Source organism: Felis catus, chromosome C2, assembly GCF_018350175.1.
Source record: "Felis catus isolate Fca126 chromosome C2, F.catus_Fca126_mat1.0, whole genome shotgun sequence".
NCBI classification, from domain to species: domain Eukaryota; kingdom Metazoa; phylum Chordata; class Mammalia; order Carnivora; family Felidae; genus Felis; species Felis catus.
The window spans coordinates 110,318,728-110,342,869 of NC_058376.1; the positions used below are offsets into that span (position 1 = coordinate 110,318,728).

Here is a 24,142-nt window from a genome sequence, read left to right on the forward strand (position 1 = left end):
TCAGTAGCAATCTCACATATTTTTCAGTTCAATTTCAAGTAATAAAAATTTTTTTAAAGTAATTTTTTTAATGTTTATTTTTGAGAGAGAGACAGAGACAGAATTTGAGTGGGTTAGGGGCAGAGAGAGAGGGAGACACAGAGTCTGAAGCAGGCTCCAGGCTCTGAGCTGTCAGCACAGAGCCCAACGCGGGGCTCGAACTCACAAGCTGTGAGTTCATGACCTGAGCCGAAGTCGGATGCTTAAGGCAATGAGCCACCCAGGCGCCCCTCAAGTAACAAAATTTTGTGAGTTATTTGAATGATGCAAACAAAGATGGGTGGTATTCCCTGCTTCTTCTCTATCTCTGGCTCTCTATGACTATTAGAATACAGCCCTTCCAGATTCCTACCTAAAGAGTGATGTTTTATCAGGACCTTCACCTTTGGCTATTGTACTTCAGTGTTTGCTCACTAATTTTATGAGACTTTAAAACTTTATCAGCGTTTCAGCTGCATCAGCAAGGGCAAAAGTGGCCTCAAATGACAGGTTTACCTCTCTGAATTTCATTCTTTCCTTGGATATTGGACAGCCAATTATTCACTATGTTTTAGCTTTTCCCATCTTTCAAGTATATTTTGTAACCTATTCAGCTTTTCTAGTTGTTCTCAGTAGGAGGGGCAGATTACCCAGCACATTGTTTTTGAAAGTGAAATCCCTCAACATTTATTTTATGAGATTTTTGTATGACTTTTAAATTTAGAAGTTTCAGTTTTTAGTATGTTTTTTAGTATATTCAGTTTTTAAAAAAAATTTGTTTCTGTATGCTTGATTTAATTTATATATTTATGTGTGTGTGTATTATTTCTTCAGTCCATTTCTAATTAATATTTGACTATACAATCCTCTGTTAATTACTCATAGATTTGCCTAATCCCAAATATTCTTTATTTTTCTTTAATTAAACTTGAAATTACTTATAATGAGAATATATTTTTAGGTTAACTGAGGAATTACTATCAGAATATAATAAATATATGCACTCTAATAGCTAAGTTAGTTGCTTAAGCTAGTAACTGGGAATTAATGCACATTTTTTGCCCACATTTAAAAAAATCATGAAGAAACAAACTGCTAAAGAATATTAGAACATGTTGTATTGTAAACTTCTATGGGCCATGGAAACTGCTTTCAAAATTGATGAGCCAGAAATGAAAATAAGGATCATTCAGATTTAAACTTTTTTTTTTTTTTTTTAGATTATTTATTTTGAGAGAGAGAGTGAGTGAGCATGAGTGGGGAAAGGACAGAGAGAGAGAGGGAGAGAGAGAATCCCAATCAGGCTCTGTGCCATCAGCGCAGAATCAAACTTGGGGCTTGATTCCACAAATTACAAGATCGTGACCCAAGCTGAAACCAAGAGTTGGACGGTCATTTGACTGAGCCACCCAGATGCCCCCAGATTTTAGACCAGTACCTGTTTAGTTGAATTTTTAATCAAATGAACATTTTTTTAACTATATAAAGACATCATATTCAGTTTCCCTAAAAGGAGTTGCATAAACAGAAAAAATTATGTTTCAGCAAAACACTAACATTCTTCTGGGTGAAGATGATTGGAGGACATTTCTAAACCAAAACTGAATACATACTTTTGAAAAGATCCTCTTTTTTTCATATAATCAGGTCTAGAAGGAAATACATTGTTTTTATCCTGAGACTTTTGTTGGCCCTTCTGCAATCATTTAAAAAAAAAAAAAAAAGGATACACTTGAAACTAAGATAACACTGTATGTTAATTATACTTGAAGGAAAAAAATGGTAAAAAAAATTCTAATTCTCTATTTATAGTCATATTGTATGTTTTCACTGATAATTATTGTTATAATTATCAGTAAATAATTTTTTAAAATGAGTTGAAGATTAACAACATTAAATATATTCTCTTAAACCAACTTAACCTATAACCTAAAACTTTTATTTTATTATTTTAGTTTTAGTTGTAATGAGAACTAAGATCTACTTTGTTAGAAAATTATCACATGTCCTTCTGTTTTGTTTTCTTTCTTTCCTTTTTTTTTTTTTTTTTTTTTTTTTTTTTTTTTTTTTAAAGTAGGCCCTAGGCCCGATGTGGTGCTTGGACTCATGACCCTGAGATCAAGAGTTGCATGCTATATTGACTGAGCCAGCCAGACGCCCCACACATATCCTTTTTTATACCACTCTTGTATTCATTAGACTCCCAGCTACCTGTGGGGTAAATACTGTCATTATTCCCCTGCTACAAATTGTGAAACTGAGGCATGAAGCAGCAAGAGGGCCTGCTCCTGATCACATGGTTGAAAGTCAAACTTAAGTCCTCTGACTCCTATTTCCATATTCCTTCTGTGTCACCATAATTTCTCTTTTTGACTCTCCTCCATTGCTGCCTTAATCAAAAATAATTTGGAGAGAAAAATTTTTGGTAATAAGAAAGTATGTTAAATAGTTTTAGGCCAATGACTTTGTATGTGTGTAGCCGTCTCTGTAGGTATTTCTGTGGAAACTAAGTGAAATTTATCAGTATCTCTATAAAAACCCAATTTCAAAGAATTGATAGTATTATATAAGGGTTGCTTTACAAAAAATCTTTACATAGCATAATATAGACTTACAGTAGGTAGATATCCTTGACCCGGAACTGTGTGTGTGCATTTGTACATGGGAGTCTGTGCACGCATTTATGTAGTGGCATGTGGTGAGGGGAGTCTGTGGGAGATGTGTTGACAGAATATAGCTTAGGCCATACAGAGCTGGAGACATAAAATAGTCTTCCTTGTTTCTATGTAATTGAATAATTCATAATAATCCATAATATTCATAACCAGAGATATCACTGAGATTTTCTAAAGTGACTGACTTTAATGTTTGGGTTAATTTTATCTTCATTCCCCTGACCTCTGATTTATTCATTGTGCATAATAGTTTGTCAGAGCTGGATTTCTATCCCAGCCCCACTGCTTTCTGTTGAATGATCTTAGGAAAGTTAATATAACCTTTCTATGCCTCCATTTATAAAATGTCAATAATAATGGTACCTGTGTCATAGGACTATAGGAAATATTGAGTGAGATAAAGTATTTTAGAAGCTAAGCAGAATGCCTGTCCCCCATCCCTGTCACCAATTATTGTAATTATTTAATCTGTAGTATCAGACCTGGAAGGGATCTTTACAGTGCATTGGTCTAACCCCTTAGTTCTACAGAGTATAAAACTTAGTTACTGAGATACTAAGTTCCATTTCAAAGGTCAAAGAACTGTGCATAGTAGAATTCAAACTCGGGGCTGCTACTGACTCCTAGTAGAAAATGTATATTCCTACTGTAAAAATTATTATATACATTAATAAATGAACAAGTATTGTAAATATTTTTTCAAATAATAGTCAAGATAATTCTATGTCTAATGGTGATTCTAGCATACAGAGAATGAATCAAGTTTTTTTGAATATATGAGATTCTGAAAGTATTTTACATTATCATTCCTGTGAATGGTTTAGTTAGGGCTTTGAAAGCCATGCAACAATCTGTAGGAAAAAAAAGGAACAGAAGGGAAGGTAGTATATAACAATTTCAATGCAAATTGTATGGCCACTCATAAAACAAGGCTACATATATCTGAAAAACTTGAGAATCATGATAGTATACCCTTGATTTTCCCCCCCCAATTTTTTTTTTTTTTTGCAGATACCCAAAAGAAAAGTAAGGACTGAATGGCTCACTTAAATGAGCATTGAATTCCCTCCATTATAAGTCATATGCCACTACTTCCCATTTCAAGAGCTAGATCATTATATAATCTTATCACTGCTGACTTATGGCTTTAGCCATGTTTTTTGTTTGTTTGTTTGTTTATTTATTTATTTATTTTGAAAGAGAGAGAAAGAGAAAGAGAACAGAAGCAAGTAGGGGAGGGACAGAGAAACAGTCTCAAGCGGGCTCCATACAGTCAGCACAGAGCGCAGCACGGGGCTTAATCACACCAACTGTGAGACCCTGACCTGAGCTGAAATCAGGAGTCAGATGCTGATTGACTGAGCCACCCAGGTGCCCCTAGTCATGTTTGTTTTTACTAGCATCAGTAGGATTTCATGATGTTGGACTGCTCCCTATGACTGTCACTGAAGTTGCCTCTAGTTTGTACTCTCTTTTGGGCAGCTATGTAACGGACAGAAAGCAGGATAGTGAGGGTAGAAAGAATTATGTTTTGTAGTCTGCTTTTAGCATCTGATTTTAAGTTCTTATGGATGACTACTTTTGCATTAATCCATTACCACAGAAATGCAAATATTACTCTTCAAAAGTCAGGTCATTTAAAAAATGCACAATGAAAAACTGGGCTGATGCACGTTTAGAAAGAGAGTCTGTGCTGTGTCACCAGGGTGTTGAATGCACAAGGATCTGTGTGATTGCTGCTCATGGCATATACCACAGGAGAAAATGTGGAGGCCCTGGGTCTTCCTTTCTCTGAAGTCTCCCTCTCAGAGATCCACCAATTCCATTGACAGAATAATTATGCCACATAGCAGATATGGCCTAAATTTCTTCATTTAGTATGGATACGTTTTAATGGTGGGCACTGTGAGAAATGTTAAGATGGACGAAAAGGTGGTAACATGCCTCAGAAATTCTATAGAGTGGGAAGAGAAAATAATTTTACTGAATTTTATGTATAAATTGTAAAAGTTAAGATAGGGTGGTCTGTTTGTGTCTAAAAACAGAGTCAAGCCTGTTAACGTCTACCGAAAGATAGATAGATAGATAGATAGATAGATAGATAGATAGATAGAAGATAGGTTCACTCCAGTGCCTCCATTCTATTGTTTCTTCAGTTTGTTTATTTACTGTTACACGTATTCACTGATTAAGTAACATCTGTTGAAGACCTGCTATCTAGCCAGGCACTAGGCTGAGCTCTAAGGAGATGATGAGAGACAGCTATTAATCCTATATTCACAATTCAAAATCACCTGTGATGTGTACTGTATGGAGCTGGAAAGTATATTACGGGGAGACTCAACTCCATCGGGACCAAGTCAGGGGAGGCTTCTCTAAGGATGTGATGTTTGAGCTGAGATACGAGAGGTGACTAGAAAGTAATCAAAGTTCGGTGATTAGAGGCAGTTGGGGGAAGAGATGAAGAGTGACAGGAATGTTTCAGTTTGGGCAAACCTTAGGCTCTGCATTGCTTAACAGAAAAAACGTGGTGTATACTACACAATACTAATGATGACCCCATACCCTAGCACAGCAAATATCCTGACCTGGCACCATCAGGTTACCCATGCATATGATTTCCTAAAGGCACTACAGTATTTTTCCTCTGGTTCCTTTCAGGTATTTTAGGACTGTTTTGAAAACTTACAGAATATTCTTGCTGTGCCATCACTTTATCTCCTGTCTTTTACCTCAGCTCAAAATTCTTTTTCTTTTTTTAACTGCTTTTAGAAGAGAAAGTGCAACAGAGGTTTAACTGAGCTACACAATCTAGGATTATTGGGATTTGGCCCGATTCCATACTATTCAATGTATTTGTATTTTGTGAGGTGCAGAATTAAGGTGTCTTCAATCATTGAGTCATTTGCACCAGAGATGCACATATTGTGACCACAAAAACCGTTGGTATAGAAAACTGAACATTAAAATTGTTCCCATCCTCAGGGATGCCTGGGTGGCTCGGTCTGTTAGGCCACCAACTCTTGATTTCAGCTCAGGTCATGATCTCACAGTTTGTGGGTTTGAGTCTCATGTTGGGCTCCATACTGGCAGTGTGGAGCCTGCTTGGGATTCTCTCTCTGACACTCTCTCTAACCCCTCCCCTGCTTACACACGTTTGCTCGCTCTATCTCTCTCTCTCTCTCAAAAATGAATAAACCTTTAAAAACTTGTTCTCATCCTCATATATATATATATATGTATTAAACATATATTTATATAAGTGTCATATATCTAATATGTATATTTTTTATAAAAAGAATATCATATATATATATATATATATAGTTTTTTTTTTTTTTTTTTGGTCAAGCAGCTCTTAGAAGCATGACCTAGAATTTCTTTCCCTGCTGTTTTTTTACCCCTCATTTATTTTGTACGTTTCAGCAATTTCTAAGCTGGCTTCAGACCTTGAGCCACAATTGGGAACACTTTTATAAATCTCAGTTGAGAGCTTATAAACCATTATGTAGCTCAGCAAGAAAGCGTGTGACAGAGATGTACAGTTACCTTTCCACTGAAGCTCTGTTTCTTTCCTCCCTCCATCCAGCTAAAGGTAAAAAGGCTCTTGAGGCCACGGAATAAAGAAATGTTCTGTTCTCAAAAGAAGAGGTACACATGTTCTAAGTCAACCAGTATGCTCCCAATGAAAGCATTTCCCGGTAAAAATGGCATGCAAATGTTGAAGCCATGTTTCATTTTTGGTTCAGGCTCTGACAAGACAGCGAGCTTTCTCACAAGGCTGGGGAGGGAAACACGTTGGAGCTAGAAAAGTGAGAGTGCCTGCTGGAACCACACGGACGATCCTGCCAGGTAATGATGCTGTTTGCCTTTTATTTCTGTTGGAGCTGTAATAAAGCTGGTACTTGTGAGACACAAAAGCCAGGTTCCTGCTGTGTCTTCCCAAACTGCTTCTTAAAATACTCATGCGGCAGCTGACCATAAAAAACATGTACATGAATGTCTGGATGGATTTTCAGAACCTTTCTGAAAGCACACACCCGTTTTCAGGTAGGTTCGGTTTATGATGCTCTTGCAGTCGGTTTCCCAAAAGTCATGATTTTTCCCTGTAGCTTGAAGTTGTGTTCTAGCCTGCCTGTGTCCACAGGCAAATCCGTTGCTGACTTGGTCAGGAATGCTTCCCTATCCTGGAGTTAATCAGCGGAGGTGGGGAGAGGCTTCAGAAGCCATATTGAGTCCGGAGTTCTATCAAGGCTCTGCTACTAGGTTGATGTTTAATGTCAGTCTTTTTATTAGATATCAGTTTCTTTATCATAAAAGGAATAGGACCAAGTGTAAAAGAATAACCAGCTTGCAGTATAGTCAGCTAGAAACCCACTTGGTTGATTCCAGAACCATGTGGGCATCAGGAAGCCTTTATTCAGGCCAAATTTCCATCAATGCCAATAACTTGAAGGAATCTTTCAATCAAAACTTTAAGAACACATCATGAGGATTCACTGAGAATGAATAACTCCGTGCATGTTAGAGTTTTATTACTTAACATATAAAGAAGGGTTTCTGACACCTTGATGGTTTGAAGAACCATTTTCAGTTTTTCCTCTCTAAAGAATCGATCTGAAAGAAACTATATTCCACTTTTTCCTGTTCTTCTCGCACTTAAGCCATTTTTGAGTTGCTAACATAAACACTATTCAAAACTATTCTGAAATGGGGTAGCACATTTGGAAGTTTGCTTTCTCTCTCTCTTTTTTAAATTCTACTAATTATGAAGAAAAATTACCAGTCCTTATGTTATAACTTAAAATTTCCTCCAAAGGCCAACCAAGTTTTGATGTGGGAATTGCTAAATAGTATATACCTTGCAAAATGCCAACTACCTACTTGTTCTTTAGTCCCCCAAAGACTTCATTTGTGGCTTGGTGCTACTGCTTTCTCTGGTAAACAGCCATCATTTATTGTGTCACTGTGTTACTTAATAATCACAACTCCATGAATCAGGTATGATAATTATCCCAGTTTATACATAATCAAATGGGGCTCAGAGATGTTGACCAACTTATCCAGCATCTCACGGTTAGGCTGTGACTTACACATCTGATTCCAGAACCAGAAAGCTGAGCTGTCTTCCTGAACTGACCCGTGATCTTTTAAGCTTTCTGTGTTTCTACCTGGGAGTGTGCCCTCTCTGCTTTCTGAGTCACGTTTCTGAGTTGAGTTTTGGTAAGTAATGATTAAAAACTACTTGTTATGAGAATTGTAGCTTCTTGATTAAAGGAACAACTGAAAATAAATTCCCTCGGCAGTACTGTGGCCGCCATGACATTTGTTGTGCAACATCATTAACTGTCCTCCCTTCCTGAAGTGACAGTTCAGGATGCTACTATTTAACCTCTCAATACCAATTAACATGCAAACGAAAAAGAACTTTAACAAAAGTCACTACAAATGTATATTGCAATAATTTTCAAAGTGTGGATACATCCCATTCCACAGTTTCCATTCTTGCACTTCTCTTTGATTTGGTAATCACCAGCCACCCAGAATTTTTGGATGAGCCCCTGAGTTAGAAATGCCCCTGGTTGAGTCCCTGTAGCTGATGGAGGTGTGCATGCTCATGTGTGGGGTCAGAAGAAGGCGGAGACACCTGGTCTGCAGCCTATCTTCCCTTTACCCATCCTCAGCATGAAACACAGACCTTTACATAGCTTCCAAGGACAGTCTGCTTATTCATCAGGGTCTGCAAACACAGTGCTCAGGCTCTAGGCTGTATTTCAGAGCTTTCAAAAATGTTTGTGACTAGAAAAAGGAATTAATGGCCCCCCAATACAAAAGGGAAACTGCAAAATGGAAAGGAATACGTTTAAGTAAGTGTTTACACTGTTAACAGGTCAGCCTTATTAATTTTTAAATTTAGTATTTATAAAAATTTCATTGCATGTGGAGAACAAACTTGTGGTCACCGGAGGGGAGGGAGATTTGGGGAAAGGTGAAATAGGTGAAGGGATTAAGAGGTACAAACTTCCATATAAATATGTCACAGGGATGAAAAGTACAGTATGGGGAATACAGTCAATAATACTGTAATTACTTTGTATGGTGACAGATGTTGACTACACTTATTATGATGAACATCTTATAATCTATATCATTATTGAATTACTATGTTGTATACCTGAAACTAATATAATATTATATGTTAACTATACTTCAATTAAAAATTTTTAAAAATTTAGTCACATAGAAAAATAATTTATGGGTTAGATTTTTTTCTTGGTGTAAAAAATGATTGCTTAGAAATCATAGCTCATTATAAATTAAATGACATAATTATAGTCTCTAAGATCATCTTGCTTAATTTTTTCTCTTGCTTATCTGTCTCCTTCTACTAGGATATAAGCTCTGTGAGAGCAGAAACCTTGTTTTTTATTTTTTATCTCCACTGCCTAAAATGGGTGTGGCATATTTATAATTCTTAGTAAATATTTGTTGATAAATGAAACTAACACACACACGTATACACACACATGGTGCGTGTGAGGTTAGTTACTATAAGGGATCCTATACTTAGGAGGCAGTATATGTGTGCTTAAAGGAGGTGGTGGGTAGGGCCTGAGGGTAGGAAGACCCTGAAGAGAATAGGGATGAGATGGGTCCATCCCTCATCTATGTCATCCATGGTCTTTATTTCAAGTTTGTTATTAAAAATACAATATAAAAATTTGATTTTGAATATCCATAGGGAAAGCCAATTTGGAAGACTTCAGATAGGTTAGAATTTGACAGATTTTGAAGTAAGTTAGAAATCTGAACTCAAGGCTTGGTAAAATTTAGTTCAAGTAATTACTAATTTAAATGTTTGAGGGGAAGAACTAGCTTAGAACTTAAGTAAAATGCAAAGAAATGTTCATTAATTTTAGATTTATCTGAATTTTTTATCCTAAAAGATTTTATTTAGGTTTTTGTTTTTTAGTATTCCAGACTATGTGTTTTTTTTTTTTTTTTTACTATGAGCTTTAATCAGATTTTTAGATGAAAATAATTTTTAGCCTTACTGAAGAACTAAATTTCTTGCTGGGAAAAAAAATAGAGGTCATTGAGATTAATTGTTCCATATGAATGTAATTCTTTTTTAAATAGGAAATAGTAATAGGAAGATTACTTATGGGGAAAAAGAAAGTTTAAATGGTTTATGGCTTAGAGGAATATTTTATGTAAATTAGCTCAAGTTACCTCTGGGCAAGAAATAAATTTGGGCAGTTGAAATTGTCCCAGAGGGTTGGTGTGGAAATTTTTTTATAATGTCATTTCTGAAACCCAACAAATAGGTGGATGGCTAATCACAAAACATGTGTCTTGGTAACCTCTTTAAAAATGATTCCAACTTGTAGTGCGGGAGATTGGAGGGTTTGTTGGGATTTGGAGCTTTCAGCCTATTAAAAGGGTTGAATGATGATTCGGTTATGCTACTTCATGCCCTGTTGCTCCGTAAGAAAATCTGCATTTTCAGTGTTCAAACTGAATCTTGGTCCATCAGCTCTTCAAATGACAAGAATCCTTTCCAACTTGATGAGCACATAGATTCTAATGATCTTGAAAAGAGAATCATATGTGAAAAGGAGGGAAAATAATTTATTATCTCTAGGACTTTTGGAAAGGAACATGGAATGAGCTGAGGCAAGATCGCTGATTTTAACTTTGGCCTTGTCAGAAATGTTTGGAAACTTGGGAAGGAACCTAACTTCTCTAGACTTCATCATAAAATGGGCATACTCCTTTTAACCTACCTCACAGTAAAAACTAGGCTTTGTACATGGTGAATAAAACCTACATGCCACCATATGCCACTATATAGTGACATAACCTATATGCCACTTTGGCATATTGATTATTTTGAATTAAAGGCACTGAAGAAACAGCAGGTGCAAAAAAAGACACTCCAATCCTCTGTTTTCTTCCTGAAAGCAGGGGATAAAACTCTCAAGTGAAACGTCCCCTTCCTGCACTGGGAGAAAGACACTCATCACCAGAGATGGGTAATTAGGGGCCGAGAAATCATTATAAACAAGCCATGTTAAACTAACTCTGATCGTCTCAGTAATCATTATTATTACTCCAGCTGAAACCCCTTTGTGTTGTCAAATGTTCACAAATTATAGTTTATTTGTTCAAAAGGTATAAAAGCCGCCTGCTGCCGTTACTTCTTTGGGACTCATTCTCTTGTGAAAGTTTCCATGTACATGTAAAAATTGAATGAGATTTGTATGCTTTTCTCCTGTTAATCTGTCTTATATCAGTCTAATTCCTAGGCTCAGCTGGAGACCCTGAAGAGGGTAGAGGAGAATTTTTTCCTCCTCTAGAAAGAACATGCCTTGAGAAATATAAATGCTATAACACCAAATTAAGTTATGAAGTTGAATTACATGGGATTGCCATTTTTACAGTTGACATAGACCAAATAGAGCCAATTCTATAAGTAAGGTTTTCGAGTCTATCAGAGCCAAATACTATATTTTTGCTAAATTACATCTGCATTAATATCTTAGTAGAAAAAATGGGAAAGTGCTATTGGGAAGAATATCGTATTTAGGAATATGGTAAAATGCCTTTGGCAACCATTCTATAAACAAATGATGATAATAGAGCACTGATTTTGTGCTATACCCTGAGCTGGGTGCTGAGAATATAAAATGAATGAGACACAGTTTCTGCCCTTAAGGAATCTAAGTAAGTGCCAAATATTAAAATATATCAGAAACTTCTTTTAGCCAAGTTAGAGATCACTTTCTGAAAGATGGGAAGTTTGGATATAAATTAGACCAATTTGATTTTCACATTGAGCTTCTGCAGTGGCTCTCAGGAGACTCCTTCCACAGGACTGAGTGCAGAGGCACCCAAGCAATAGTGGATTTGGGCAATTAAAGAGGCATCTTCCCAGCACAGAGCTTCTATAGCTGAGCCAAATCCAACCAGGATGACCTAGACATTTCTCTCTGCATTGTCACTCAAGGGGACTCCCGGCACTGCTCCTGGTTCTCTTTCCACAGCCCTGGGAAATAAATCCTGAATTCAGGTGTGGAACTAACCCAGATGCTGGGAGTGACCCCAGGTTGCCTCATGCAATTTGTGTAACTGCCAACTCGAAGTTGGCCAGTTTACTGCCCTGATTTTTTCCTGCCTTCACCAGCTATGACTTGGATCAGGAAAGGCAGATCCTATAATCATTTCTTCAGTTCTCTAAGGTGGGGGAAACTTGATGCTGAATATTATATCACCGAAATGACTAATTGGAGAAATTTGCTGGTCAATTGTGTCAAAAAGTCAAACAGCTAAGTGTTCTCTCTTATATCCATTAGTGCCCATCAGTAAAGCCTGTATGAGGTTTAGGTGTCTACTTACTGATGTAATTCTTAGGTAGTTTTAAAAAGTAGCACTTGAGCATTTGCAAAAATACTAACATATTTGATCGTTTTGATTTGTATCCACAAGTATATGTTAAGTGTCAGAAATCGAGGTGATCTGACAAAACAGGTCTCTTTTTGTTTGCTTATTTTTATGAAGAGGCAGAGGTTTATAGCATTTATTTTTGAATTCACCACAACGTGGCACTCTAGTAATTTCTATATCCCTGGATATTTCTGGTTGATGGAGATGCCTTCAAAATATTGGACTTGTAGTAAGAATTCTCTGCCTGCAAATGTGAGTCATTCTCAAAGAACTCTACTTATGAAGTCATGGAGGGTCCAGTTAATTAAGTACGTGGACTACACTTCCAAGGGTGATTTTCTGTGCTTTGCTTAAAACACAAGAGCTAAAACAAAGTGAATTTGCTTGGTTTCTTAATCCTTATCTTTTCCGTTTCTTTCTTGAAGGTAATCAAGAATAAAAAAAATCAAAATCTTACTGTAATGACCATGGAAACAAACTTAAACATAAGGATGTGAATGTAGAGGTGTGGTATGGAGCAACCCTTTTTGTTTGTGGAAGGTATTAAAGTATACAGAGAGAAGAAAATGTGTCTAAGTGCAGAGAAATATAGCAATTTTACTCTAGGAATTTTGATGGATTCTCACCAGATAACTTGGGTTTCTGACATAGTCTACAGGCTCAAAGTACTGGCCTCTTCATCATCTGTAGGCTTGAGATCACACATCACAATTTCTAGGGAGAAATTACAAGAGGCTGGGAAGTGCCAGCCTACTTCTCTACCAAAAGAGTATATAAAAGGACTACTGATTGGTACTTTGACTAAATCTAAAAAGAAAGCATTTATGCACGTGTTGTATTTTTATTTTAATTTACAAAGATGGAAACCTAAAATGAAGAGTAACCAACAGTAGCAAGTAGTCAGCATGTCCCTTTCCTGACATTTACCTTCATTGCAAGAAAATTTCCCACCTCCCCTTTTCCTTTTCTCCAACATATTTATATTTATAGAAAAAGGAAGTAGTAGGAAGAGAGAGAAACAGAGGAAGGAATTGAGGGAGGAAAACTTATATTATGTTTTTCTTAGCTTTGAGAATTTTGGCTTCATCTCCACTTGTAGTTAAATGATGGAAATGAATGAAATGGCCAGTATTTGCCAAAGCTGGACGTTTACCAGGCATTTACCACACACAGCATTTGTAAGAGGTGCTAATTATGCAAGAACTAAAACAAAAGCAAACACAGAAATCAAATAGGTATATTGTTGTACAAATTCATATGGGAAGGAATTTAATTTGAAAGGCAGACTTTGTGTCTACACCACTAGTAAACCATTCTTCACATTTCACACTGTGAACCAGACCTATTCCTTATTGCCATGAATCTGTGAGATACTCTGTGATTTCTGGCATAATTCTTTTGATTTATTGCCAACAAACTGTGACTAAGGGAAGGTCTGTGCTATATTTCCAACATCTGGTTTTAAAAGCTTGAAAAATTCCATATATTCTAAGCTTTTACCGTAACTTCTCTCATACTGCCTCTGCTCTTCACATGGAGTATGGCCTTTGGTCCTTCATTATAATTTTATTTTCTAATTTATCTCCTGATGACATTTTCACTTCTACCTAGATTGGACCCAGTAAAGAGTTTGCTCATAGACTTCCATCCTCCTTTGACATACTCCTCCTCCTGCCTCCTCCATCCTCCTTCTGCCATACTTGTTTCCCAGTCTCTAAGCCCAGGCTTCCGACAACAGAGTATCATGGAAAGCAAATGTTTACCTAAGTCAGGTAGACTTGAATCAAATTTCAACCCTAGTACTAATTAGCTCTTTACACTCAGAAAAATGATTGCACTTTCTGAACCTATAACCTACTCTACAACTTCAAGATAGTATAATACTTCCATCAGAATGATTGTATGGTTTAAATGCAAAGGCCTATGAAAAATGCCCTCATAATTATACATGCTATAGGAACTCAATGCTAGTCTTCCTCCTCTAACTTTATTCCAGATCTGATAGATGTTTCTGGAGAAAGTACAGATTTAAGCCCACTGTAAATTCCTGCCATGTAATCATACATTAGATGATTATTCATTTGTTATCTACTCTTGTTTTAGTCAAGGTTTCTGATTGCCAGCAACAGGATTCACTCTAGACAGTCTGCCTGCTTTCCTTCTCTCCTTTCTTTCTTTCCCTTCTTTTTTTTCTTCCTTTCTTTTCTTTCTTCCCTTTTTCCTTCCTCCCTTCCTCTCTCCCTGACTCTCTTTCTTTTTTTCTAAATTGAAGTATAACATAAATATAGCTCAATGAAGTTTTACATATGTATATGTTCTGTATTCGGCACCGTTATGAAGACACAGAACATTTTCAGGAGCTCAGAAGCTTCTTCTTGTGTCCCTTTGCCTTACATACCTCTCTGCTGGGGTAACCACTATTCTGACTTCTATCACCAGAGACTGGTTTTAGTTTTGCCTATTCTTAAATGACGTATACATGGAATCATATGGTAAGTATCCTGTTTCTGGTTTCTTTTGCTCAGCAGTGTCAGTGAGAGTCTTCCATATTGTTATGTGTGGCAATAGTTTTTCTTTCGGGGGGGGGGCAGGTAATGTGGTATTCTACTATATGAATATTCACAATTTATCCATTCTATTTTTGATGGAAAGTTTGTTTCTAGTTATTACGAAAAGAGCTGCTATAAATATTTTACAAGTCTTTTGATACATATGTATATGCATATATGTATGTATGTATATATGTTAATATCCATTATGTATATACTTTAAAATTGCTGGATCATAGGATAGATATAGTGTAAGCTTTAGCAGGTGCTCACACTTGAGCTAGTTTAACCAGAAAGGAATTTATTGAGGGATATCCGCTCCAAGGATTCAGTGGATAGTTTCTAAGCCTGAATTTTTAGGAATATCTTCCAGAGCCATGCTGCAGAGTTGGCCTGGGAAGGGTATTGTTGTTCCAACTGATGCAGAATTATGTTGTCTTTGAGGCAATTGGAAGCTTCCATTTTTGCCATCAACCGTGGAAACTCCCTACTGGGTTGAAAAGAAGGATCTTTTTGCTGCACTGTGTGGTGGAGGGAATCTGAGTGGCTAACTACTACTACTACTTCAAAAAAAAAAAAAAGATTTTCAGCAAGTCTTCCCTTTTTAGCCTCATCTCACATCTCATGCCTCTGAAGTGCCAGGTATGTCATATTCGTGAGATTTTCTGTAATGAAACAATACGGTGCCTCTTATTTTGGCCATTACAAGCTTATGCAGTTTTCTCAAGATTTTTAAGTCAGTTACCATCCATCCATTTGCTTTCTAGCTTTCAAATTTTTTTTCTAAAACCTCTGATCTCCTCTTATCCTCTACTTAGCTTTACTTTTGTAGGTTATTGCCTTTTTTCATTTCTTTGTTGTCATTTGGTTGGGATTTCGGGTGGGAATTTCTTGTGTATAGTTCACTACTTTTAACTAGGAATCTTTTTTTTTTTTTATATATGAAATTTATTGTCAAATTGGTTTCCATACAACACCCAGTGCTCATCCCAAAAGGTGCCCTTCTCAATACCCATCACCCACCCTCCCCTCCCTCCCACCCCCCATCAATCCTCAGTTTGTTCTCAGTTTTTAACAGTCTCTTATGCTTTGGCTCTCTCCCACTCTAACCTCTTTTTTTTTTTTTCCTTCCCCTCCCCCATGGGATTCTGTTAAGTTTCTCAGGATCCACATAAGAGTGAAACCATATGGTATTTGTCTTTCTCTGTATGGCTTATTTCACTTAGCATCACACTCTCCAGTTCCATCCACGTTGCTACAAAAGGCCATATTTCATTTTTTCTCATTGCCACGTAATATTCCATTGTGTATATAAACCACAATTTCTTTATCCATTCATCAGTTGATGGACATTTAGGCTCTTTTAACTAGGAATCTTTTTATTGCATTTCTCAAATGATGCTCTAAACTGTTTCTATCCTTTCCCATCTCTTCCTCATCTCCCTACCCCAAGTTTAACAGATGCTCTCAACTTCTACTATCTCAGTTTACTTCTTCTTCATGTCAAAACTTCTCTGCATTATTTTGAATTTTATGTGGGAAATTAGGAAGAATGATCTGTCCTTTCCAATGCTAATTCTTTTGTTTGTACCCATATCTAACTCTGGGCTCTTGTTCCATCCCATACATACATTTGCTAGCTTGGGATATACATTTTTTGGAAATGGGGGTACAACTGAATCAGTGCCATGTGGAGAGTGTATGGTATAGTCTCTTTGAAAGTTGTTTCTAGAACTGTCCTTAGGCAGAATATCTTCTATTTCCTTTAGATTCCTTGAAGTTATAGCTGGCCTTGAGCCACATTTCTTCCAGCTACAACTTATGTAATTGGTGGTCAGTCCTTTTAGGCTGCAATGAACTTTATGAAACCCTCCTTTGATGTCTGTGGTCTGCTCCAGTGCTGACTTGTGTGCTGCTCATTACCCTCTGTTAACTTGACTATTTCATTCACGGCATCTGGAACTGTTGCAAAGCTTTTTTGTTCACATCCAGTATGCTTTTCTTTGTTTCATTGTGGTGGATCTAGCCTCAGCACACTTTTGTCAGACATTATTAGTTAAAACTGAGAACCATCCATTTGGTATCCTCTGTAATAGAATATAAATGACAGAGAGGGAGGTTGCAGTAGAGAAAACCATAGCACAGAATGCTGTGCTGAGACAACTAATTTTTTTTTTAAATTTTAATTCCAGTATAGTTAACATACAGTGTTATATTCATTTCAGGTGTACAATATAGTGATTTGGCAAGTCCATACATCATCTAGCGCTCATCAGGACAAGTGCCCTCCTTAATTCCCTTTACCTATTTCTCCCATGCCCTCACTCACATCCCTTCTGGTAACCACCAGTTTATTCTTATAGAGAATAAGAGTTAAGAGTCTGTTTTTTAGTTTGTCTCTCTCTCTCATTTTTCTCCCATTGCTCATTTGTAAGTGATATCATACTTCTCTGATTTTTTTTTTTTTTTTTGCTTAGCACTATACTTTCAACAAAACTAAAAGGCAACCTACTGAATGGGAGAAGATATTTGCAAATAACATATCCAATAAAGGGTTAGTATCCAAAATATATAACGAAGGGATACAACTCAACACCCCAAAAATAAATAATCCAATTAAAAATGGGCAGAAGAAATGACATTTCTCCAAAGACGACATACACAGATGGTCAACAGACACATGAAAAGATATTTAACGTCCCTCATCATCAAAGAAATGAAAATCAAAGCACAATGAGCTACTGCCTCACACCTGTCAGAATGAGTAAAACAAAAAACACAAGAAACAACAAATACTGGTGAGGATGTGGAGAAAAAGGAACCCTCTTGCAGTGTTGGTGGGGCAGAAGTTGGTTTTGAAGCCCTAAAACTTATTGGCTAAGAATCCACAATAGTTCTTAGAATCTGGAAAGATCTGTGTTTACTACAGTTCTGTAATTGTGTGTGTGTGTGTGTGTGTGTGTGTGTGTGTGTGTGTGTGTGTGATAAGTATATATGCATATACTGTAATTTTTAAGTAAATTTTTTTGGAGACCAGGACCTTGGGCCTTTTGAAATTCCAAATATTTGGGAATAAAGTATTCAGAAATTATCTTTCACCTTTTTCACTCCTCTGGCTACTTTCCTTGTGCCCTCACAAATGTTTAGATTCTTTTTATATTTAATGAACTTCTCATCTGCCTTGACTCTTATATCTTCCCCCTTTTAAAATTCAAACCTCTCAAAATAGAAGTTTGTTTTCAGTTTCTATACCCCTTCCTTCTCAACTCCTTGGAATCTACTTTTGACCTCTTATCACTTCATTTAAACTACCCTCACTAATGAACTGATGGCCCCCTAAACTTGGAATCCACTGCCATTGTTAGTGTTGATCTCCTTTACCTTCCAGGAGCATTTGTCCTCTTATGCTTCCTCTCCTGCATAAAATGTCTCTTCCCTCATCTTCCATTACATTTTTGTATCCCAGTTTCCCCCTTTTACTGAATCTTTAAATGATGTTTTTCCTCCTTAAATATGTTTCTCAAATCCTCTACCTCCTCTCATATTCATTTCTTCCTGTCCCCATCCCCTGTTCTCTCTTTGTATGTGTGAACATCAACATCAGTTCTTATTTCTCTGGGAATCTCCATTTTGGTATTTCCAGCTGCCAGGTGAATTTTCTCACTCAAATGCCGTGCCAGTAACTCACGATGTGTAAGACAAATCTTCTTTTGACCCTGAAAGTGTTTCTCTTTTTGACCTTTTTATTTGAGCATCCTATTCTCAGAAATTCTAACTTATCCCTGTCTCCTCTTTCTGGCTTTCCTATGTTTAGTCAGTGTTCAAGTCCCCCTGGATTTTACTTCTCCAGTGCCACTTGTAGCCATTTCCTTCTTTCCACCCCCACTGAAACCTCGTATTCACCCTCATTGATTTTACTTCAATAAATGGATATGTTTTTCAACTGGTCTTATTACCTCTTACACCAGATGAATTCTAGACAGTTCAGTCAGCTTAACTGTATTAAAACACAAATATGAATATACCTTTGCCTTGCTTAAAACTCCTAGTTTCTGTTAACACTTTTGTTATTTTAGTAATAGAAATTGCCTTAAATAATGATGTTTGTCTCAAATAATCAGGTTGAGGTAGAGTAGTTTAAAGGCTGATTACTTTGGTTGTTGAGTGATGGACTTGCCTATTTTCATCTTTCACTCTAATGGCCTCAAGTTGGGTTCCCTACTGGTCACAGAATAGTTGGCAATCTCTGTCCAGTCATATTGTCTAAATATAACATTGGACAGAGAAACTAAACACTACTTTGCATTTGTCCTTCTTTTAAAGTTTGATGAAACTTTCTAAGATTCACCCCTGGTGGGTGGTTCCCCCATTTTGCCAGCTAGAATGATGTCACATGTGGCTGCCTAAATAGTTAATTGGCAAGGGCCATGAAATTACAACAATTGCAGCATCCCCAGATTCCTATGAGATGCCTCACTGTACATATTTAGACTTATGTTAAAAAGGAAGAAGAATATGGTGGGTGTTGGGTAGGAAATCACCAGGTTTGAACTGCTATCCCTCTCTCATTCTTTTTCTTCCCCTGCTCCTTCTTACTCTTGTTCTTTTCTCCACCATCTCTGCTATTTTCTTTTTCTCTTTCTTTATTTTGTTCTTGATAGTACATATCTAGTGACATCCAAGTTTGATGAAATGTCTGATCTATGAAGAGTTCCAGGGAGAGGAATAATTTTTTCCTGTGACTCTATAACGTATTTTGGTATTATCCAATAGATTAGTCACTGCTACACTCTTATTGTCATCTGCAGTCTGTCAAACTTTATATACTGTATGAATATTACTCCTATAAGGAGTATGACAAGACTCTTTTACTCAAAGAGTTTAAGATTGAAGTGAAGATATATTGACGGGTGAAAGTTATGAATTGACAGTACACTTAGATGCCTGTGTAATATTGACATTTAATAGGAAAACATTGACATATGAAATCTAAATGGACTGCAGCAACTTCTTCCCTTTTGGAGTAGCAGTAAATGATGGCAAAATTTGTGTAAGTGAGACAATAAATCTATGTCTCTAACTCTCTTAGGGATAAAAGGACAGAAATTTTAAAGAGTCTTCCAGAGAAAAAGAGATATTAATAGAGTTTTTAGGGAGAGAAAAGGAGTCAAGCCACATGACAGGATGTTGGGCCTTGGGAAGAAAATGCGAAAGTGAGAGATTCCCAGTGGCAGGGAGTCTAAAGGTTTTTTGATACTAAGGAAATGGAATATTCACTGTTAAGTTGTTTGTGTTTCTATGATTTAAATACCTTTTACCTCTCCAATCTGAGGTACAGCCTTTTTATGTACATGTTTTGGGGGAAAACCAAGGACTCCCATGTGTGGGTGGATATGGAACAGAAACTACAGGTGAGGGTGGAGAGACAAGAATGTGTTGAAAGTTTCAGCAAAAGCCACAAGTTAAAGTCAAGACATGGCATTGGAACTCCAAACCAGAACTGTGCAGGAGAAATACTGTCTTGGGACCATACTGTTCTTTTGGCAAGATGTGGGATAGAGAGTTCTGGCCATTTGTATTTATTTCACAAAAGAGTAGAGTGACCTCAGCTGTCATTTGGATTATACATATAAGCACTCAATTAATTGGAAAAAACTGGGACCAAATTAGGGCCTGCATAAAGTAGTCTACAAATGCCATTCCCCCCCCCCCCCCACACCTCTTTTACTTTAGCCACTGAGGGGAATATGCTGAAATTAAAAATAAACAAAAGGCACTAGCTTTGGAATTAGGCTGAACTACCTTAGAGTCTTAGCTCTATCTGTTAGTGTGTGGCCTTTGGTAAATTTCCTAACCATTCAGGGCTTTATTTTTCTCACCAGTTAACTGATCATAATAATATCTGCCTTGCAACATTATGCATTGCATGGTATTTGGCAGATAGTATAGTAAGTGCTTCATTAATTATGGCTGTTGTCATCATTATTTCTACCAATAAAATAAAACAGTTATCATGCACTTAGTATTTACAGGGTGCTGCTGCTAGCACTTTATTTGCTTTCTCTCATTTAGTGCTTGCAATGACCCCATAAAGCAAGTGAAATACCTCTATTTTACATACGAGGAAATGGAGACAAGCTGGTTGGCAACCTTCCCAAGGTCATACAGAGCCCAAGTCAGGGTTTGAAACTGGAAAGAACCTGTTTCCCCTAACTAATAAGCTATGGAAGACAGTAATAGGTCCCACCCTGATGAGCTGGGCTTCAGCTTGGCATGGAAGAAGGAGGAAAGTTAGCGAAGTCATGCTTCATTCCTAAACAAGCATGGTGAGGCAAGAATGCCTGTGGTATGTCAGGATGAGAAGAGAAGACATAAGAACAGATGGAGCTGCAGAGGCATGTTCAAAGAAGTAGTGCGAGTGGGGTGGGAGAGAGAGTTGGGACTTCAGGCAAGAGGTTTGTAGGTGCTGTGGAAATGAGGTTGAAGAAAAGTACATCGTTCTGAAATTCTAGATTATTAACAGACTATGAGTGTGTTTTGTGAACCAACTGATTGACTTAAGTTAGCAGAAAAAATGTTACGTCTTAGACGACGTGAGGCCAAATCTTAGTGACTGGATGATTCAGTCCTTAGGTTGTGCAAAGTGAGCTTTTCCTGGGGACTTCATCAGAGAGGTCACATGGGCAATTAGCTGGAACCAATATTCAGCAAAAGCCAATAAATGAAGGTTTATCCTACCGATTCCTTAATAAGATCAGTTAATTCCATACACTAAAGGCAAGAAAACATAAACAGGGGAGGGAAAGAAGGGGAACAGGCAGTCAGTACAAATCAGTTGATCCCACAAAAAAGCTGTGCACATTTCAGGGTCTCTAGTGTTTGCCTGTGTACCCTTGACTTGCATTCTTTCTGCTCATGGCTCCTGTACTCTTCTGGACTGCAATGAAGATGTCAGATCAAGTTAGTTATACCTCCTCCATACTTTTTTGGCTGTATTCTAGGAAACATTAAATTTCAAATTATACACTGCCTTTTACTATTATTATTGAAGATGTAGAATTATGCATTTGAGCTAAATGTCACGGACAAGTGCGTGTCATTATTCCCATTTTCAGATGAGATTGTGGAGCACACCAAGCCTAGTGTTTTGACTTCATGCCACTGTGCTTAGAGCTGACATGTACTGAAATGGAATACTGTGCTTTTACATTGCATTGTAATTATCTCTTTATCTGACCATTTCTCCCATTTGTGTATTGCAGTCACAGAGCTCAGCATACTTGCGACTGACACAGAGAAGGGGCCTGGTAGATCTTTACTGAATGAGTAAAGAAAATTTTATTGAAAAGTAGCTGCATAAAAACTGAATGTAAAGTATTACTCAATGAAATGTTCAGGAATATTTCTGACATGATCCATCAGTTATCTGTATAAATTTGTACCATTGGTCTGTTAGGATTATTTTCTTTTAGTTTTCTCTCCTCTCTTGATTTCACTTATATACTTGACATTTCTTTCCATCAAGTCTATTCCCTGGATTTTACCGCATCATTACACCAGCAAATGTTTGTAAACTTTGTATTGTGAACAGTTAAAAAATGTAACAGTAATACCAAGGGGATAGAAGTTGACTTTTCAGAATATATCCTATTTGTTAATCAGATTAATTATTTAACAAACCATAAAAATAGCTACTATAATCATTAAAGCCTGATCTCTCTTCTTCCTAAAAGGACTGTCTAAAAGAAGAATTTTAAGTGCTCAGATATGTCCTATGCTTGTAGCTGAAGAGACCTTAGGGATAATTTAGTCTTATGATGACAAAGCTTATTTCTTTTCCTTGGTGTTTAAATTCTCCTCTGCATTAAAATTGGGAAGCTAATGCTAAGCCATTATTTCATGAAAAAATAAGATCTTAGCTTACAAGGTTATAGAATGCATCAATAGTGTTATAAGATTAACAGCCACATTGAGATTTTCCTTTCTCAAAAATTGCTGCTCGCTCGAACTGGTAGAAATGGCATACTTAAGTAGAAATTATTTTTCGCACAAATGTGTCTAACATATAACTTTTAAATACTGAAATCTTTTTTGAAGTGATGATGACATAATAGATTTGCAAACGTTCATTTTCTTTTAACTCTCTTTCCAAAGTCATCTGACATATATGGCCATGCAATCCAAAGAGAAAGTCACAGACACCAGTGGATGTTAAAGCTGGTGACCTGGAACAGGTGCTTATGTAGGTGACACACCATCTCAGCCCATAGAAGGCTCCATTCTTAGCTACTGCCTCCTGAGCCCCCAGATCACTTCTCAGTCAGCTTGTGGCATCTCTTTGTTCCTTCCAATGTCCCACAGATCTCAAGGATTAAATTTTATCTTAATTCCTTCTTAAATCTGCCCTGGAGCTTCTGTTCCCTTCAAATAGGCTTGTCAGGGAGGAGTTATAGTCTTTTAATCTCTTACCTTTTCCATTTCCTTTTCTGCCACACTATAAAATGCAGAAGAGCTCCTTCATTTTATGGATCTTAAAGTTAATTATTAAAAGGATAGAGATACAAGGCAACAAATATCAGACACACACACACACACACACACACACACACCGAGTCATTGAGATAAAATATGAGAAAGAGTAACTTGCAGGGCACCTGGATGAAAAGAGGATTTGGTAAAATCCCAAAGGATTTGTTTTCATGTTTATGATGTATCATTTAAGGCATTAAAACCTTAAATCGAATAATCAGTCATATATATTTACTATTTAATAATATTTGAAGGAGTTCTTTAATTCTGGACTTGTAAAAGAAAATGCTGAGAATAACTAAATTCATATCTTGTAACAAGAATTATTCACTGTCTATTAATTATGGTCAGACTATGAATGGTCAAGGATATATATGATAGTAGTTATCATGTAAGGAATCCTTATTATTGTAGAAATTATACCAAGTGATAATGATCTCACAAACACCGGTCCTCTTCATAGATGACTTTGCCACCTTCTTCACAGAGAAATAGAAACATGTTGATTTCCTACCATGGCACCTACATATTTTTATGAACCTGCACCCATGTCTTCTCTATTCCTTCCCAGTACAGTTAATAAGGTGTCCTTCCTGTTGAGGCAAATCCAGTAGTTCTGATAAATGTTTAACAACCTGGTTTCTGGAAAAAAATCCTGATTCATAATGTTTGTTGATATCTGTGTTGTAAATATTTCTACCATGGCTGATTTTAAGTTACCAATATGACACCAATGATGAATGGAAAGAGAGGTGCACACAGACTCTTGTAAGCCACTACTTGGTCAGTCCTTAATGTCTTCCAAAGAAGCAGTAGAGAACGGTGAGTCGCTGCACAGACACCATAGTCAGATTTGCCTGTGGGTGTATCTGGGTTCTACTCATTAATATATCTATAGTTTTGAATACATCATAACTTTTCTGT

General features: G+C 36.8%; 1 long non-coding RNA gene across 2 annotated transcripts in view; it reads left to right on the forward strand.

Annotated features, from left to right (window-relative positions):
* The window catches only part of LOC123380083, a 90,523-nt gene that overhangs the window by 3,218 nt on the left and 63,163 nt on the right, over positions 1–24,142 (forward strand). The window contains exons 1-2 of one of the 2 annotated variants that reach the window (XR_006585381.1): positions 6,125–6,344; positions 6,443–6,545. This is a non-coding gene — a long non-coding RNA (uncharacterized LOC123380083). Of the gene's footprint in view, positions 1–6,124; positions 6,345–6,442; positions 6,546–24,142 lie in introns of those variants that run through there. The other variant, XR_006585380.1, reaches the window with a different exon arrangement.